The 20,514-nt window shown below is 40.1% G+C and overlaps 1 protein-coding gene across 2 annotated transcripts in view; it reads left to right on the top strand.

The window, feature by feature from the left end:
* Positions 1-20,514, top strand: part of GLS (glutaminase) — a 413,780-nt gene that overhangs the window by 145,709 nt on the left and 247,557 nt on the right. The window lies entirely within an intron of this gene.

Below are 20,514 nucleotides of genomic sequence, written 5' to 3'. Positions count from 1 at the left end.
GCTATGACAGGGCTGCCGACTGCTGCTATGACAACAGGAGGCCTAACAATGGCCTTTTGCTCTGCCATTACGGAAGCCGATTAGGCCCCGCCCGGAGGCGAAGCCTAATCGGCTTGCTGTCAGTGAATGACTGACAGATCTAATACATTGCACTACATAGGTAGTGCAATGTATTAAAAAAAAAAACAGACAGTTGGACCTTCAAGTCCCCTTTTGGGATTAAAGAAAAGTGTAAAAAAAAAAGTTGTAAAAAATAAAATAAAAGTTTCAAGTAATAAAATAAAACACAATTGCCCTTTTTCCCTTATCAAGTCCTTTATTATTGAAAAAAATAAATAAACCATACATATTTGATATTGCCACGTCTATAACGGCCTGAACTATAAAAATATGTTATTTATTCCACGCGGTGAATGGCGTAAAAAACAATGCCAGAATAGAATTTCCGTTTTTTTGGTCACTTTGCCCTACAAAAATTGGAATAAAAAGTGATCAAAAAGTCACATGTATCCAAAAATCATACCTATAAAATCTATAGCTCGTCTTGCAAAAAAACAAGCCCTCATACAGCTCTGTTGACGGAAAAATTAAAAATGTATGCTTCTTACAACATGGCGGCAGAAAAAATACATTCTTTTTACAAAAGTAATTTTATTGTGGAAAAGGTTGTAAAACATAAAAAAGTTCTATAAATTTGGTATCGCTGGAATCGTACTGACTCGCAGAATAAAGGTAACATGTAATTTATAACGCATGGTGAACGGCGTAAAAAAAACCCGTAAAAACGATGCCAGAATTGCTGGTTTTGGTCACCTTGCCTCCCAAAAAATAGGATAAAAAGTGATCAAAAAGTCGCATCTACCCCAAAATGGTACCAATAATAACTACAGCGCATCCCGCAAATAAACAGCCCTCATGCCACTACGTCTATGAAAATATAAATTAGTTAAGGCTCCAATAAGTCAGGAAAGAAAAATATGCAGTTGTGCAGGCCCGAGGGGAACATTTCTTCTGTTTCAAAATGCGATTTATCAAGGCCCTAAAAATAGGGAACCAGGAAGGGTAGGACCCAAACATATCTGCTGGAAGCGGGGGTGCCCGTATTATACTAGGACAACAATTTCTCAACAAAATTTCACTAACCGCAAAGGTGCGGAGTGTGGACCAAAAGGGGGAGAAGAAAGGACATAATTTATCAGTGCGACACTGGCCTGTGCATAAATGATTGCTTCACAGCGTAACAAATATCTATGGATTATTTTACCCCGTTATTATACCACCTGACGATGCCTCTGATGCCCAGCTTACATATGCCCCCACATTATAAACTAAAATACCAGTAAAAGTCCAAACAAAACTACTACCAAGCAAATCCATGCTCCAAAAGCCAAATGGTGCTCCCTCCCTTCTGAGCCCTACAGTGTGCTCAAACAGCAGTTTACTTCCACATATATAGCCAGGAAAACCCTTTTAACAATTTATGGAGTATGTATTTCCAGTAACACAAGCTGGGCATGACATATTTGCCACTGAAATGGCATATCTAGGGAAACATTTTTACCATCTACAGTGCAATCATTTATGGAAAAGACCTGTGGGATGAAAATGCTTACTACACCCCTATAAAGGGGTGTAGTTTCCACAATGAGGTCACTTCTCAGGGGTTTCTTTTATTATTTTTATTATAATCAGAGCTCCTGCAATTATGAACCAATACTTTGTAAATCGCCAAATTAGGCATCAACTTCGCATGGTACGCTTTCACTCCTGAGCCTGGTCGAATGTCCAGGCAAAAGATTAGGGCCACATGTAGGGTGTTTCTAAAACTGGGAAACACAGCATAATAATTAGAGAGCTGTCTTGTTATGGTGGCACAAGCTGGGTACCACATATTGGCAGATCTATTAAAAAAAAATCCCATTTTCACTCTGCAACATCGACTGCACACTAATTTCTGCAAAACACCTGTGGGGTTAACATGCTCACTAGACCCCTAGGTGAATACCTTGAGGGGTATAATTTCCAAAGTGGGGTCACTTCTGGGGGGTTTTCACTGTTTTGTTCCCGCAGGGGATTTGCAAATGCGACATAGCGCCCAGAAACCAATCTAACAAAATCGGCACTCCAAAAGCCAAATGGCACTCCTTCCGTTCTGAGCCCCGCCGTGTGCCCAAACACCAGTTTATGACCACAAATGGGGTATTGCTGTACTCGAGAGAAATTGCTTCACAAATGTTTTTGTTTTTTTCCTTTGTTTGTTGAGAAAATTAAAACTTTTTAGCTAAAAATACGTGTTATTAAAGAAAAGGGATTTTTTTTCATTTTCACTGCCCAATTCTAATAAAGTCTATGAAACACCTGTGGGGTCAAAATTCTCACTACACCCCTAGATTAATTCTTCACGTGGTGTAGTTTTGTGAATGGAGTCACTTTTGGGTAGTTTCCACTGTACTGGTACCTTAGGGGCTTTGCAAAAGCGACATGGTGCCAAGAAATCAATCCAACAAAATCTGTACTCCAAAAGCCAAATGGCGCTCCTTCTCTTTTGATCCTTGCCGTATGCCCAAACAGCAGTTTATGACCACATATGGGGTATTTCAGTACTCTAGAGAAGTTGTTTTTTTTCCTTTATTTTTTGAGAAAATTAAACATTTTGAGCTAAAGCTACGTCTTATTGAAGAAAAAGGATTGTTTTTATTTTCACTGCCCAATCCTAATACAATCTATGAAACACCTGTGGGGTCAAAATGCTCTCTACACCCCTAGATGCATTCCTCAAGGGGTGTAATTTCCTAAATATAGTCACTTTTTGGGCGTTTTCACGGTTTTGGTCCCTCAGGGGCTTTGCACATGTGACATGGCCTCCGCAAACCATTCCTGCTCAATTTGAGCTCCAAAAGCCAAATGGCGCTCTTCCCTTCTAAGCTCTGCCGTGTGTCCAAACAGCCGTTTATGACCACATGTGGGGTATTGTTTTAGGCCCCATGCACACGACCGTGCCCGCAATCACGGCCCGCGGTTGCGGGCACGGCCGGCCGCCGACTACCACCCGCATTTTCGGGCCGTGCTCCCATACAAAGTATTGGAGCACCGCCCGCAAAATGCAAAAGAACGGACATGTTCCATAATTTTCGGAACATTTCTACGGCACGGACACCCATCCGTAGCGCTATGGTAAGGTATCCACGTTCAATGAAAGTGAACGGGTCCATTTTTGCGGTTGTGTGCATGGGGCCTTACTCAGGAGAAATTGTTTTACAAATCTTGCGGTGCCTTTTAAAAAACGCAAAAAACAACGGCAACACCCCTCTTTTATTACATGCCTCCTAAAAAAACACCAAAAACAAATAAAAGTTAACTCCTTAACGACCGCCCACCATCTTTTGATGGCAGGCGGTGCAGATCCTTAGTGTACAGCGACGTCTTTTGGCATAGCTGTAGAAGAGGCTGATGTGCGCTCCTGTGACCGCTCATGCCCTAAGCAGGAGCTGTAACTTACAGCTTCTGATCTCCGAGCAGCCTGCTGAATACAGCTGGGTTCGGAAAACATTTGGACCCCAGCTGTTTAACCCTTTGATCGACGTGGTCCTTGACTGCGGCAAGATCAAAGGGAGCTCCCCGCTTTGATCTCATCATTGAAAACCCGGTGACGTGGAGCATTGGGGACTCCCTCTGCAGTCAGCCCTGGGGACCTACAAAGGTCGCCAGGGCTGTCTGTTCAGTAAGCCTATTGTTTGGGCACACTATGTGCTGCCCTAACAGCAGCCTGTGTCATAGTGACACAGTATGATGTATTAGTATACAGGACTATGCTAATATTACAAGTAAAAAATAAAGTTATACCTTATTGGGATTTTAAAAAAAGGTAACAAAAATTTTCTTTTAATAAAAAAGAAAAGTCATTATTTTGCATAAAATATATTTTATTGCCCCTACACTAAATAAAAACAAAAAACCTACACATATTGGGTATATAAGCGACCGTAATAACCTGAAGAATTATTCTAATGTGTTATTTAGCGTGAACCGTGAATGGGATAAATAATAAGCAAGAAAAACTATTCCGGGAATCGCTTTTTCTTATATTCACACTGTAATATTATTTTTTTTTCTACCTCCAAACCCTTCAAAAAAAAATAATACAATTTCACCTGCATAAAACAAGGCCTCATACGGCCACGTGAAAAAAATAAAAAAGTTATGGCTGCTGAAATGCAGAGCGGTAAAAACTGAAAAATGTAGCTGGTCATTAAAACCTTTTTTAGGCCCGGCCATTAAGGGGTTAATAAATAAGTCCCATATACCCCAAGGTAATATCAATGAAAACTACACCTTATCCCGTAAAAAACAAGCTCACATATGGCTACATCGACGGAAAATACAAAAGTTACGGCTCTTAAAATGCGGTGATGCAAAAACAAAAACATTTTATTAAAAGGGTTTTTCATGTGCAAATATAAAAACTATACATATTTAGTATCGCCGCAATCATACCGACCCATAGAATAAAGGTAACATTCTATTTACACCGCATTGTGAACGGCGTAAACTTAAAACGCGGAAAATAATGCTGAAATAGCTAATTTTTTTTTAAATTCCCTCCCAAAAAAAAGTTAATAAAAGTCAATATACTATGTGCACCCAAAAATGGTGCACTTTAAAAATACAGCTCGCCCTGCAAAAAATAAGCCTCATACAGCTGTCGACAGAAAAATAAAAAAGTTATAACTCTTAGAAATGCGACTGAAAAAACTAAAAATAGTGCTTGGTCATTAATGCAAAAAAAAAGGTTTGGTCATTAACTCCTTCATTAACCCCTTCCCAACGTATGACAAACGCGGGAGGGAACACTGCGCAAGCTGCCCTGACACTGTCTGTAGCGGATTGGACAGTGTCAGAGTGAAGAGATCACACCCCCTTTCCATTTAGTTAGATAGAAACACCCCATTGACAGTTCAGGGGCTTCTTTCCATAACGGGCGCCAAATATAACGGCACCGACATGTAAATAATGGAGGATGTTAGAAAAATAAGTTTACTGCCTGAGATGAACGATTAAAATACATTTTAATTAATAATCATTCAAATGGGCCCTTAAAGCCAAATATAACAGGCTCAATCATACGGTCAGCAGCAGAGACACGGCCTAAGGGTATGTGCACACACACTAATTACGTCCGTAATTGACGGACGTATTTCGGCCGCAAGTCCCGGACCGAACACAGTGCAGGGAGCCGGGCTCCTAGCATCATACTTATGTACGACGCTAGGAGCCCCTGCCTCTCTGCAGGACAACTGTCCCGTACTGTAATCATGTTTTCAGTACGGGACAGCAGTTCCACGGAGTAGCAGGGACTCCTAGCATCGTACATAACTATGATGCTAGGAGCCCGGCTCCCTGCACTGTGTTCGGTCCGGGACTTGCGGCCGAAATACGTCCGTCAATTACGGACGTAAATAGTGTGTGTGCACATACCCTAAAAGGCAATAGGTAGTTTTAACCCCTAGACCAGTCTCTGCGCGCCTCCCTGTATTGCCGATACAGGGAGGCGCGCCGCAGTTCTGGCAGGTCATTAGTGACGTGTCGTATCTGGATTGGCGGGGGGCCGGGGGCATGTCACTGCAGGAGGAGGGCTAAAGCCGTTTAAAAGACCGGCACCTCGCCGGCTCATGAGCGATTTATTTTAATCGTTCATCTCAGGCAGTAAACTTATAATTTAACAGAACGAAAACAAGTCAAATTGGTACTATTATATTAGAAGTTAGAAAAATAATTTCAAGTGAGACAGTGTTTGTGAAGCCCTGCCTTTTATATGCTGCACTCAGCTGCTCATGTATGGGCAGGTGAAAAGTTCGCTTTAAAGGGGTTTTCCCAAGATGGACATTTGACATATCCACATAAATTTCAGATAGATGCAGGTCACACCTCTGGGACCCACACCTATAACTAGAATGGGGCCCCTAATCCCCAGCATGAGCATAAATAGCTAGAATGGGGTTTAGGTGGCCCCGTTCTAGAGATACCGATGTAGCCGTCTTTGACCTTGACTTTTAACGCATTAAATACACAGTGGCTAGATCCGTTATCTTGACTTTTTCAATGACTTTTCAATGGCTTTTGTTGTGTGATATCACGCTGCAGCAAGTTATCAGAATCAAGTTAAAGATGGCTACATCTGTAGGTGCAGGCCCCAGAGGTGGGACCCACATCTATCCGACATTTATGACATATCCTTTTAATAGAAGCCTATCAGAAAGACGATATACTGCAATACATTAGTATTGCAGTATATAGTGCAAGCGATCCATGGATCGTTGGTTCACGTCCCCTAGGGGGACTAATAAAAAAAAAAGTTAAAATCTGTTAACTAAAGGTTGTTTTTTTTATGAACAAAAATATATATTAAAAACATTTTTTTTAAAAAAGTAAGACGCCAGAATGGCTGTTTTTTTGGTCAACTTGTCTCCCACAACAAATGGAATAAATTGTGATCAAAAACTTGCATGTACCCCAAAATGGTACCAATAGAAACAACATTTTGTCCAGCAAAAAATATGCCCTTATGCCGCTCAATTGGCAGAAAAATAAAAAGTTATAGCTCTCAGAATTTGGCGACACAAAATAAATATTTTACAGTTTGTTTTTTCCTTGTAAAAGCAGTAAAATATAGAAACAACTATATAAATTTGGTATTGCCATAATCATATTGACCCACAGAATAAAGCTAACATGTCGTTTTAATTGCACGGTGAATGTCGTAAAAATGAAGTGCAAAAAACAATGGAGCAATAACCGTTTTTTTTTTCATTTTCTACACCACAAATAATTTTCCCCGTTTCTTAGTACATTATATGGCACAATAAATGGTGCCTTGAAAAACCAACTCCTCCTGCAAAAATCAAGCCCTCATAGGGCTATATTGATGAAAAATTAAAAAAGGTGGGGACAAAAAATGTAAATGTAAATCTGAAAAATGGCTGCAGTGGGAAGAGGTTATGGGGTTAACATTATTGCTAAACAGTGTATCTTATTAGGGGAAAGTATCACCTTCCTCTCATTCCATTAGCCCATAGAACGCCTTTCCCTGTCTGTAGGCTTCCTGTTAAAGGGGTATTCTCACAATAAAAATTATGTCTTAAAATATAGTACTTTAAAAGATAACAATATATTTAATTTACATCTTTTTTTCTACATTGTATGGTTCAAAAGTAAAATTTCCCCCAAGTACCCAAAGTCCTACCATTTTTTTTTTAAGATAGTTGCCTCTGGTTACGTCTTGTAGCTCCTATTCTTACAGGCCGAGCATGCACAGTTTCATTCTAGGCATTCAATGCAGGTTTACACTATGGACCATGCACATTTTCTCCATCCAGACAGTATTGGATGGGCATGTGCTGTACTATCTTCACAGACACATAAGTACAAGCATTTGGATCCGTAGCGTGCCGTATAGACATCGATAGACAGTCTGGCAATAAACTGCTGGCAGCCGCTGCTATCTTGTTATCTGAATTGCAGGGCTGTGCTTAGCTAATCTGCTTTCTTTTTTGGCTGCAACAAAAGCTTTCTCAGAGGGTTACACTTTTTGATCCCAGCAACAAATGAGAGGGTAACATTTTTTCTTTTTCTTACAGATTTCTTATGGGTATTCAATGGAAGCTTAGGGAGTTCATGGTTAATGTAGTTTTACCCATTAGAATAGGAGTTATGTGACCTACTGTTGGTTTTGACTCTGCACAGGAAAAAGAAAGTGGAGCTGCAGGGGTCATAAGACAAGAAAGATGCAGCAAGTCAAAACTACAGGCCATACAATAGGCATGCTTATCAAAGTTTAGTTTTCTGGGCGTTTGGAAAAAAATTTGAAAGTGGGAAAACCTCTTTAATATTCAAACACCTTTCAGTCACCATATAATCTGTCTAGGTTGAAACAGTAAAGACTAGACCGGGAGGAGGGAAAAGCTCCAGCAGTGAGTCTATAACTTGTGAGGATGGAAGAGCGTGAATAATGTTAGTCTCTCTGCCTCAGTCTGTGTATATCCAAGACTGCAAGGCAGGAGAAGGAGAGCGAGAGACAACTGATTGGCTCAGGGCACACAGCATAGTTTTGCATCTCATCAGCCCATCCACTCAGCAAGCATGAAGAGAGAAAGTGTACATTTAGGGCCTGTTCACATCAGCATCAGGGTAACGTTGATAGGTTCTGACAGACCAGTTGACTCCGCTATTGATTCCGCCAAAAAAACCAGAAACCTTATGGAACGCAGACAAAGGAAACCTAATGCTGATGTGAACACACCCTTACAGAACTGCAGGCTACGAATGCTCATCTACAGCTGCCTACTAGAGCTTCCACCAGGCTGGTAAATTACCGGTGCAATTGCAATGGCAACTGCTGGTAATTTTGCATAATAAAATTCCTTCTTATTTGTATTTTGTACTTCTCCTTTCCCATGCCCGCCAAGCCATAGGAATGTCATCAGGGCCAGGGCTATTTCAAGTTTAGCATTGATGCTAGCAGGAAACTGTAGTAGACAGGGCAGCAAAGAGCAAGAGACACTCAGAGTCGAGAGTGGTGGTTAGAGGATTTTGACTAAGTTACAGTCATTGTCTTTCTGAGGCTCCCAGACCTGTGGCAAATCACATACAGTGTGAAGTCATGAACATAAAACCACACCAACTTTTTACCCAAATAAGAGATTGGGATTTTGACTTGTAACGATAGTTACTCTTTGACCCATTCCCACACTGCCTCATACATTTATGGAGCCGGCAGCTGTTACTTAGCACCATGCTCCCAGACCTTTAAAGAGGCTCTGTCATTAGATTATAAGTGCATTATCTCCTACATAATCTGATCGGCGCTGTAATGTAGATAAGTTTTGAGCAAGTTATGAACAATTTTAGATTTATGCTAATTAGTTCTTAATGCCCAACTAGGCGTTTTTTAACTTTTGACCAAGTGGGCGTTGTAAAGAGGAGTGTATGACGATGACCAATCAGCGTCATATACTTCTCTACATTCATGGCCATTTGTATTCACAGCAGAGTGTGATCTCACGAGATCACGCTGTGCTGTTACATACACTCACAGCCAGGACGCAATGTCTATTCACACTCCCGAAACTTCGGTAAAGTTACCGTGGGACTTACACATGGCGAGATCACGCTGTGCTGTGTGTTAATAAGTCCCACAGAAACTTTACCGAAGTGTCGGGAGTCTGAATAGACATTGCATCCTGCCTGGAGGCAATGTCTATTCACTCTCAAGACACTTCAGTAAAGTTAATCTGGGTGTATGTGACAGCACAACGTGATCTCGCTGTGCTGTGAATATGAATGGAGAGAAGTGTATGACGCTGATTGGTCAGCGTCATACACTTCTCTTTACAACGCCCACTTGGTCAAAAGTTAAAATACGTCCAGATGGGCATTGAGAAACAAATTAGCATAAATCGAAAATTGTTCATAACTTGCTCATAAACTATAGTTTTTCAATATAAAAAACACTGTTTTTTTCTACCTTACAGCGCCAATCACATTATGGAGGAGATAATGCACTTATAATCGGGTGACAGAGCCTCTTTAACCCCTTAGTGACCAACAGTACGCCTTTTTACGTTCCTCACTAATGGGCTTTAGACTCAGGCGACGCCTTTTCACGTGATCGCTTTAGCCTAAAGTAGCGCCGAAATGGAAGATCAGAGCTCCGTTCTCTCAGCTACCGGAGGTAGCTGAGAGTTCGGAGCAACGACCAGAGACCATAACGAGTGGTCTCTGGTCACGTGATCGCCATGAATCGTTATTTCACGGCGTTCACGCTAAAGCGGCAGATCATCACCATTTCTCTCTCCTCTCATGGAATAACTCCTTAGAGAGGAGAGAGAACGGGTAATTAGTGTTCCCCCACCCCTCCCACGTCCGATCCTCCCATGTCCGACCCTCCCCCTCGTCCGATCCCCGCCCCCAAAATGGTGCACGCATGCGCAGTGCATAGCTCCATTCTCTCAGCTTACCTATGTTGGTAGCTGGCACAGCAACAGTCAGGGACCGTTGTGACTGGTCCCTGATCAGGTGATCTCTGTGATAAAACCTATCACAGAGATCACTGACAGTTATTTTCATAACACAGCCAGGACATGGGCTGTGTTTCTCTCTCCTCCCATTGTAATTGTTCTGAGAGGAGAGAGAGATCAGTCTGCGTCCTGTTCTGTGAAGAAAATAAAAGTGAAAAAAATTATCTTTCTAATATATACATACATATATATATATATATATATATATATATATATATATATATTATATAAAATCTATATTAGCGTCAGCGCTAGATTAGCGTTAGTGCTAGTTTAGCGTTAGTGCTAGTTTAGCGTTACTTTAGGTTTAGTGCTAGTTTAGCGTTACTTTAGGGTGAGGGCTAGTTTAGCGTTCGTGTTTAGGGCCGTTAGAATTTATTTTCCGTCTGTTATATATAAAAAAATATATATTAAAAAAATTATAATAATTTGTGTCGTTTTGTTTTTCGGTTTACTTTAGGGTTAGGACTTATAGGGCATATATATATATATATATATATATATATATATATATATATATACACATATCTATAAATATGTCTCAGCATATGTACAGCGCGGAGCAAGCCTACGCCTTGCTATGTTCCGACACTTCTGAAAGCGAATCAGACACCGCTTCAGAATTTGTTCCCGACAGTGACAGTGACGATTCTAGTTCTACCGCTGAACCCCATAGTCCTATGGTGGTAGATATGTCAGTCGCTGTAGAGGTGTCAAGTGCAGGGCCGAGTGTTGCAGTCCCTCCCGTGATGTGGGATCCTGCACTATCATTTTCCCCCCAAGTACCCCAATTTGAAGCGACCCCAGGAATTAATGTTGACGTCCAAAATTTTACCCCCTATAATTTTTTTAATTTATTTATATGTGATACGGTCCTAGACTTGATAGTCCAGCAGACTAATCTGTATGCTAGGCAGTTTGTTCTACAAAAGCCTGCGTCTATGTACTCCAGAAATAAAAAATTTTTTAGGCATTACCCTCAATATGGGTTTGGTTAAAAAACCATCTGTCCGGTCCTACTGGACTTCTAGTGCTGTCCACACTACCCCTGTATTTGCAGCAGTGATGTCCAGAAACCGCTATGAGGCCCTAATGCGATTCATGCATTTTACTGACAATTCCCAAGTCCCCCCAAGAAGTGACCCAGCCTATGATCGGCTTAATAAATTAAGGACATTAATCACCCTTCTAAGTGATTTATTTCTAAAGTTGTATACCCCTGATAAAAATTTGTCTGTAGATGAATCGCTCATGAGCTACAAAGGGCGTCTTTCCTTTAGTCAATTCATCCCTTCCAAACGAGCCAGATATGGGGTGAAATTGTACAAAGTGTGCGAGAGCACAACGGGTTACACCTGCGGTTTCAAAATATATGAAGGCAGGGACTGCCAAATTCATACCCCAGGCTGCCCAGAAACTATTGGCACCTCTGGCAAAATTGTGTGGAACCTAATGGAGCCATTTCTGCACAAGGGGTACCACGTCTATACAGACAATTTTTATACAAGCGTTGCCCTTTATAAAGCCCTCCATGCTGCAAATACAGGGGCTTGTGGGACAGTACGGAAGAACAGAGTGGGACTCCCACAACAGTTGGTGTCCAGGCGTTTGGGAAAAGGAACATCCATGGCCCTTGCAAGTCAGGAATTACTTGCAGTGAAGTGGGCCGACAAGAAGGATGTCTACATGCTATCCACCGTACACACGGACAGCACTGTGGCAATTACGGAGAGGGGGGCTACCACTGCAAAGCAGAAACCTGTCTGTGTAACAGACTACAACAAATTTATGGGGGGCGTAGACCTTTCCGACCAGATGCTTCAGCCTTACCTGGTGAAGCGCAAAAATAAGGCCTGGTACAAAAAGGTAGCAATCTACCTCATCCAGGTTGCTACCTATAACAGTTTTGTTATTTTCAAAAAAGCCCAAGGAAGGGCTCACTTTTCTTCAATTTCAGGAGAAGGTCATTGAGCATCTCCTTTTTGAGTCCACTATACCTGCAGAATCCTGCGAATCTGAGGATGTGCGCAGGCTTTCAGAGCGCCACTTTTTACACCCTATTCCTTCCACTGAGACCCAAAAATATCCCCAAAGAAGGTGTCGGGTATGTAGCAAGCATGGCAGGAGCAGGGATACCCACTTTTATTGCCCCATGTGTCCATCAAAACCAGCCCTTTGTAACCACCCCTGTTTCGAAACCTTTCACACGGTTGCAAATTACTAGAATTTAACACAAAAAAAAAAAAAATGGGTGGGGGGGTCTTTTTAGGGAGTCAGTTTCTTTATATTTTCTTTTTAGTTTGTGGGCTTTCCAAGTAGGGATTATTTCTTGTGGGAGAGGTTGTAGAGCACATTTTTTTCAGACCATGAAACTAATTTTACCCCTTATGATTTTTTTTATTTATTTGTGGGTGATCAAGTGCTGGAATTAATTGTCCAGTACAAAATCCCACATCCACAATTTTTTTATTTTGACTGTTCTTATGACTATGTCCTGCCACATACAGCTGTTACATTCCTAATTCTGTACCGTGATACGGGCATGATCTTTTTTTTATTTGGAGGATCTCTAATAATCGAGCTGTTCCTTATCAATACACCATGGGCTTTGTTACAGTTCTTCTGGAAATACTGACATCATTTTGGGGATTAGTGATCCTTTACTGTTCCTATAGATGGTTTTGGACACTGTCCCTTTATATATTCTGTAGGTCATTGGTTGTTTTGTGCACATAGCGGTTCCTACCTTGCCGGGCAGGGGCCTGTTATGGTGTACCGCGTCACTTGGCACATTCGTCCCTCATAAGGATTGATGGAGCTAAAGAGACGTTGTACAACCAGTCACTGAAAAAAAAAAAGCTTGTCATGGCAGCCCTTCAGGTGTTCTTCTATCTAGTGAACAGACTCGAGTTTGCCACATAGTTGGATACATTTTCCTCCATTTGTTTGAAGATATTGCCCGTCACTCCAGTACAGTTTATTTTTTCCTCTCTGACTGATTTTATATTAGGACAGAATTCTGTCCACAATGACATCATAATGGCACCAACTGCTTCTTCAGCAAGACATAGTCATAAGTACAGGCAAATACATCTATAGCAACATGTATCCGTTATGAATATACGGCTTCACTTCTCTTCTGTATGCCGCACAAATTTATTAATGTGGCATATTTCTAACAAAATAACCTTCTACCACGTCTCCTCTATTTCATGTGGAAACGTAATAAGAGTTTGAAGAAAACATTATATACCCATAGTGTCTGAAATAATACCCATTATTTCCTCCTTTAAAAATGTTTGGTCCGCATGCTCACTGCACCACTAGATGAATACCTTTTAGGGGTTTCGTTTTTAAAATGGGGTCATTTTTGCGTGTTTTTTTTTTGTTCAGGCAGCTCAATGCCTCTAAATGCATGATATGGGGCCTAGAATTTATTCAATTGTGTCCTGAAAGCCAAAGGGTGCTCCCTCTCTTTTTGGCCCAGCCACACGTCTAATAAGCAGATTGGGGCAAAAATAGGAGTATTTTTGAAAACAGGAGAAACCGGGTGATAGATTTTGGGGTGTGTTTCTTCATTCTCATGGTCGCTTTACAAAGAAATCGGTCTTCAAAGTGATACTTTTATATAAAAAGTGATTTTTTTTAATTTCACCAGCTATGCAATACATTTAGCAAAAAACTGTGGGGTCAAAATACTCACTACACCCCTAGATAAATACCTTAAGGGGTCTAGTTTACTAAATGGGGTCGTTTATGGGGAGTTTCTATTGTTCTGTTAGTTCAAAACCTCTCCAAATGTACAGTGGGGTCTAAAACATTTTCAAGCAAAATATGAGTCCTGAAAGCCTCCGGGTGCTCCCTCCATTTCAGGCCCTGCCGTGTGTCCAGGCAACGCATTAGAGTCACAATGGGGGCATTTTTGAAAACAGGAAAAACAGGGTGATAGATTTTGGGGTGTGTTTCTTCATTCTCATGGTCGCTTTACAAAGAAATCGGTCTTCAAAGTGATACTTTTATGAAAAAAGTGACATGATATATTTTTATGCCTGCTTTGCATGAATTCTTACAAAAAAAACTGTGGGGTCAAAATACTTACAACACCCCTTAATAAATACCTTAAGGGGTGTAGTTTTCAAAATGGGGTCACTTGTGGGAGTTTCCACCATTCTGACACCTATGAGCCTCTGAAAACCTGGCTTGGTGCAGGAAAACAAAATGTACTTCAAAATGTATAAAATTATTACTAAACTTGTAAGTCTTCTAAATTGCTCAAAAATTATTATTTTTTTTCAAAAGTGCTGCCAAAATAGGGTAAAGAGATGGAAATATATATTTAATAAAAAAAATTGTACAGTATGTATGTACATATGTGACCTATTGCAGTTAAAAATAGGGAAAAATGATAATTTTTACAACATTTCTTCAATTTTTCTATTTTTTAATTAATTTCCGCAAATCGTATCAGTCTACTTTTACCACTAAAATAAAGTACAACATGTGACGAAAAAACTGTCAGAATTACTTGGATATTCAAAACTTTCACAGAGTTATTCTCTGATAAAGTCACACATACCAGATTTGACAAATTTGGCTTGGTCATTAAGGTCCAAACAAGCTTGGTCACTAAGGGGTTAAATGAAAAAGAGCGCACTACATAGGGCATTAACCATGGATAATCCAGCTAGGGGAAAAAAAAAATAACAGGTGCTCACCTGGCATTGTTGTCAGACATGCACAACAATGTACTTGGCTTGTCACTTATGCTGCGGATGAGAAGCTGCTGTTTTAGTCAATCTGTAATAATCATTAAATAGATGCAAAGCAAGTGAGAAATATCCAGATCAGACACCAGAGGTCTTCTAAGGCAATCATTTTATTTAGTTGTGTAACGCGTTTCGGAGCAGAACCTTCTCCTTCCTCAGTTTTCACTAACAGGCGTAATACATTGCAAAAGAGAAGTATTGCAGTGTAATATAGTTGTGATCAAACGATCTTCTGTTCAAGTCCCATAGTGGGACTAAAAAAAATTGGTTAAAAAAATGAATACTGTGTTTTGGGAAAAAAATACAATATCCCAAGTAAAAAAAAATTAATCATATTTCCTATACAAAATGCATTTTTATGGCTAAAAATGTGAAATAAAAACAGGGGGTGTGGCCAGACCGCAGACCAGGACCGATGCCCTTAATTAAGCTCCATTCTGAAGATGTCTCGGCAACTAACAAAATGCCTAACAGTGGGCTAATTAGCGGCGGTATAGCGATCCACTTACTAGGGGACATTTTCATGACCTTCATATAAACAGCGAGAGCCGCGCCAAATCTTCTGACTGACTTCTTCTCGGCCCTTGGCCTACAGAACTACGCCAAAGCCTCCATCCCCAGCTTTATCTTTCTGGGCCACTCTTCTAAAAGCGTCAGCGGCACAATACTCTCCTCACAGCATATTGGCGTGAGTATTCTCTATTTCCTCTCACCCTGAACCAATGTTATTCTGAGGTTAGGAGAGATGAGGAGTTCTGAGCAAGGGTGCCTGTCAGCTTTACATTAATAGTGGTGCCACAAAAAGCTCCAGAGTCACCTCTTGCATCACACACTGCAAGTCCTGAAAAGCATGGGGCTATTTTAGATCTGGATGTCCCACTACAGCATAAAATTTGACCTAAGGGCTCTAGCTTACCAGATGATCCCTTATTAGATATACCTACCACTAGCCAAGCAGCCTCAGAGACATTCATTAAGTAAATTATTCTGGCTCTAAAGGGCTCACTTCAACAGAATTGATCTAACTTAAAATTAACCCCTGCTATTAATGATTTATGAGGCAGAGCGAAACATGTTAAAAATAAAATTACTTAAGCCCACAATGATGAAGTGGATGCCCACTATGCCCTGGAGGAAGAAGTTGACGTTACAAAGACCAAGATGTCCGATTTGAACGACAGGAACAGGAGAAGCTACATTAAATTCAGAAGTATCTCCGAAACCGTTTCACCTCCAGAATGAAAAATCTACTTGTAAAATTTGATACACTTTTACCTACATGCCAACCTCAACCATGTGGCCTTACCTAAAATTTAGACTATGTTAGTGTCTGACACACAAAATCTCCCATTAACTCTCTTTCAGGGTTGCAGTGACTCCTGCCTACTTATTTTGACCATGTCCCTTAAAATGCCCTCCCAGACTAATTGACTAACTCCACAAACCAGAGCAAGAGATCTCTCCCCACTTTATCCTATTGGCTCCACAGGAAGTACCTGTATGATTCTTTTAGATGTCTGAACGTCTCATCCAGAGAATACTCTTTCTATTCTGCAAGTCCTTTTCAAGAATAGAACTCTTTCTTGTGGACAAATGGACCCTCTTAAATGTAAAGTTCTCAGAAATATGCCAAACTACATGGTCTGACCATGGCATTAATATTACTTACAGATATAGCCGTCTTTACGTTGACTTTACACGCATTAAACACACAGAGGCAAGATCCTTTATCTTTAGTTTTTCAATGACTTTCCAATGGCTTTTGTTGTGTGATCTCATGCTGCAGCAAGTTATCACAGTCAAGATAAAGATGGCTACAGATGTTCGGGTTTCCTCACAAATATATTATTTTCTAGATAATATTCCTAACCTTGAGCTAAAGAATACATATACAAAATAAAGACATTTAAAGGCAAGTTAAAGTGTATGTTCACAAATGCCAGAAGTCTAGCAAGCAAAATGGGGGAGCTGGAGGCCTTAATACTGGAAGAAGATATAGATATAGTTGGTGTTGCTGAAACATGGCTGGACTCTTCACATGACTGGGCTGTAAATCTACAGGGTTTTACACTGTTTCGGAAAGACAGGGCAAATAGGAAAGGTGGTGGTGTATGTCTGTATGTGAGAAGCGATATCAAGGTGAGTGTAAATGAGACATTAGAGGGTGAAGACTGTGAGGAGGTTGAAACCTTGTGGGTGGAATTACAAAGGGAAGTAAACACTGAAAAAATTACTTTTGGTGTAATCTATAGACCCCCCAATATAACTGAAGAGATAGAATGTCAAATATATAAACAAATGGAGCGGGCTGCACAGGCGGGTACTGTTGTGATAATTGGAGATTTTAATTATCGGGATATTAATTGGTGTCATGGGTCGGCTTCAACTGCAAAGGGGAGACATTTCCTCAACCTGTTGCAGGAAAATTTTATGTGCCAGTTTGTGGAAGACCCGACTAGAGGTGAAGCTCTGTTGGATCTGGTCATTTCTAATAATGCAGAGCTTGTTGGGAACGTCAATGTTCGTGAAAACCTCGGTAACAGTGATCATAATATAGTTACATTTTACCTATACTGTAAAAAACAAACGCAGGCTGGGAGGGCAAAAACATAAAATTTTAAGAAAGCCAATTTCCCCAGGATGAGGGCGGCAATTCAGGATATAGACTGGGAAGAACTAATGTCAAATAATGGGACAAATGATAAATGGGAGATTTTCAAATCTACTTTGGGTAATTATAGTGCAAAATGTATTCCTACAGGTAACAAGTATAAACGACTAAAATTAAACCCCACATGGCTTACACCTTCTGTGAAAGGGGCAATACATGACAAAAAAAAGGGCATTTAAAAAATACAAATCTGAGGGTACATCTGCAGCCTTTGTAAAATATAAAGAGCTTAATAAAATCTGTAAAAATGTAATAAAATCAGCAAAAATACAAAATGAAAGGCAGGTGGCCAAGGATAGTAAAACAAATCCTAAAAAATTCTTCAAGCATATAAATGCAAAAAAGCCCAGGTCTGAACATGTAGGACCCTTAGATAGTGGTAATGGGGAGTTGGTCACAGGGGATCAAGAGAAGGCAGAGTTACTAAATGGGTTCTTCCGCTCTGTATATACAACAGAAGAAGGAGCAGCTGATGTAGCCGGTGCCAGTGCTGTTAATATATCAGTTGATATACTGAATTGGATGAATGTAGATATGGTCCAAGCTAAATTAAATAAAATAAATGTACACAAGGCCCCGGGACCAGATGGGTTACACCCTAGAGTTCTTAAAGAGCTTAGTTCAGTTATTTCTGTCCCCCTCTTCATAATATTTAGAGAGTCTCTCATGAGTGGTATAGTGCCAAGGGGCTGGCGCAGGGCAAATGTGGTGCCTATTTTCAAAAAGGGCTCTAGGTCTTCGCCGGGTAATTATAGACCAGTAAGCTTAACATCAATTGTGGGGAAAATGTTTGAGGGGCTATTGAGGGACTATATACAGAATTATGTGACAATAAATAGTATTATAAGTGACAGCCAGCACGGTTTTACAAAGGACAGAAGCTGTCAAACCTACCTGATTTGTTTTTATGAAGAGGTAAGCAGAAGCCTAGACAGAGGGGCCGCTGTGGATATAGTGTTTTTGGACTTTGCAAAGGCATTTGACACTGTCCCTCATAGACATCTAATGGGTAAATTAAGGACTATAGGTTTAGAAAGTATAGTTTGTAATTGGATAGAGAATTGGCTCAAGGACCGTATCCAGAGAGTTGTGGTCAATGATTCCTACTCTGAATGGTCCCCAGTTATAAGTGGTGTACCCCAGGGTTCAGTGCTGGGACCACTATTATTCAACTTATTTATTAATGATATAGAGGATGGGATTAATAGCACTATTTCTATTTTTGCAGATGACACCAAGCTATGCAATATAGTTCAGACTATGGAAGATGTTTGTGAATTGCAGGCAGATTTAAACAAACTAAGTGTTTGGGCGTCCACTTGGCAAATTAAGTTTAATGTAGATAAATGTAAAGTTATGCATCTGGGTACGAAAAACCTGCAAGCATCATATGTCCTAGGGGGAGCTACACTGGGGGAGTCACTTGTTGAGAAGGATCTGGGTGTACTTGTAAATCATAAACTAAATTTCAGCATGCAGTGTCAATCGGCTGCTTCAAAGGCCAGCAAAATATTGTCGTGTATCAAAAGAGGCATGGACTCGCGGGACAGGGATGTAATATTACCACTTTACAAAGCATTAGTGAGGCCTCATCTAGAATATGCAGTCCAGTTCTGGGCTCCAGTTCATAGAAAGGATGCCCTGGAGTTGGAAAAAATACAAAGAAGAGCAACGAAGCTAATAAGGGGCATGGAGAATCTAAGTTATGAGGAAAGATTAAAAGAACTAAACCTATTTAGCCTTGAGAAAAGACGACTAAGGGGGGACATGATTAACTTATATAAATATATGAATGGCGCATACAAAAAATATGGTGAAATCCTGTTCCATGTAAAACCCCCTCAAAAAACAAGGGGGCACTCCCTCCGTCTGGAGAAAAAAAGGTTCAACCTGCAGAGGCGACAAGCCTTCTTTACTGTGAGAACTGTGAATCTATGGAATAGCCTACCGCAGGAGCTGGTCGCAGCAGGGACAGTAGATGGCTTTAAAAAAGGCTTAGATTATTTCCTGGAACAAAAAAATATTAGCTCCTTTGTATAGAAATTTTTAGCTTCCCTTTTCCCATCCCTTGGTTGAACTTGATGGACATGTGTCTTTTATCAACCATACTAACTATGTAACATATATATATATATATATATATATATATATATATATATATATATATATATAGTGAAGGAAATAAGTATTTTATCCCTTGCTGATTTTGTAAGTTTGCCCTCTGTCAAAGACATGAACAGTCTAGAATTTTTAGGCTAGGTTAATTTTACCAGTGAGAGATAGATTATATTTAAAAAAAACCTGAAAAAATAGAACAAAAAAATATTAACGGCTATGTGTAGAAATTTTTTACTTCCCCTTTCCCATCCCACTTCCCCTTTCCCATCCCTTGGTTGAACTTGATGGACATGTGTCTTTTTTCAACCGTACAAACTATGTAACTATGTAACATCTATACGATTGAGTAAATATGGATGTGGAGTTTTCCAAAAAAGATCATATGATCAACTGGGATAAAGACTTACAGAAGATATATTCTGCTTAACAGTGGACAAAGGATATAAATTAGTTATGTGAGGGCTGCCATGTGCATAAACTTATATACCACAAACTTATGATATACTGACCACCTAACCAGCATTAGCCCCTTTTATTACTGGGTATCGAAAATATTACCTTAGAATTCTGAAGATTAGTATGCCATATTGGATTGTCTGTAAACCTAATTGTTAGGAAATGGAAAGCTTCCACAGTCACCTATTTAAAAACTTTAATTGAGATGATCTCAAATCATTGTTTATATGAAAAACTCTTCTCACTTATACAAAATAGACTATAAGCTTTCACTTTGTGTTGGAACCCTTGGACTCTGCATTTTCAATAATAAAATCATGACCTTGTTTTATAGCTAACTTTGCTCTTCACTGATGGGTAATAGGAAATCATCTGGATATGATACGTTCCCATCCCCTCTATATGTTCACACCTAGTTCCCCATTTCTCA

This window comes from Rhinoderma darwinii, chromosome 6 (genome assembly GCF_050947455.1).
Source record: "Rhinoderma darwinii isolate aRhiDar2 chromosome 6, aRhiDar2.hap1, whole genome shotgun sequence".
NCBI lineage: Eukaryota > Metazoa > Chordata > Amphibia > Anura > Rhinodermatidae > Rhinoderma > Rhinoderma darwinii.
Note: the sequence above shows the minus strand (reverse complement) of the source record. Positions and strands in the feature narration are given on the sequence as shown.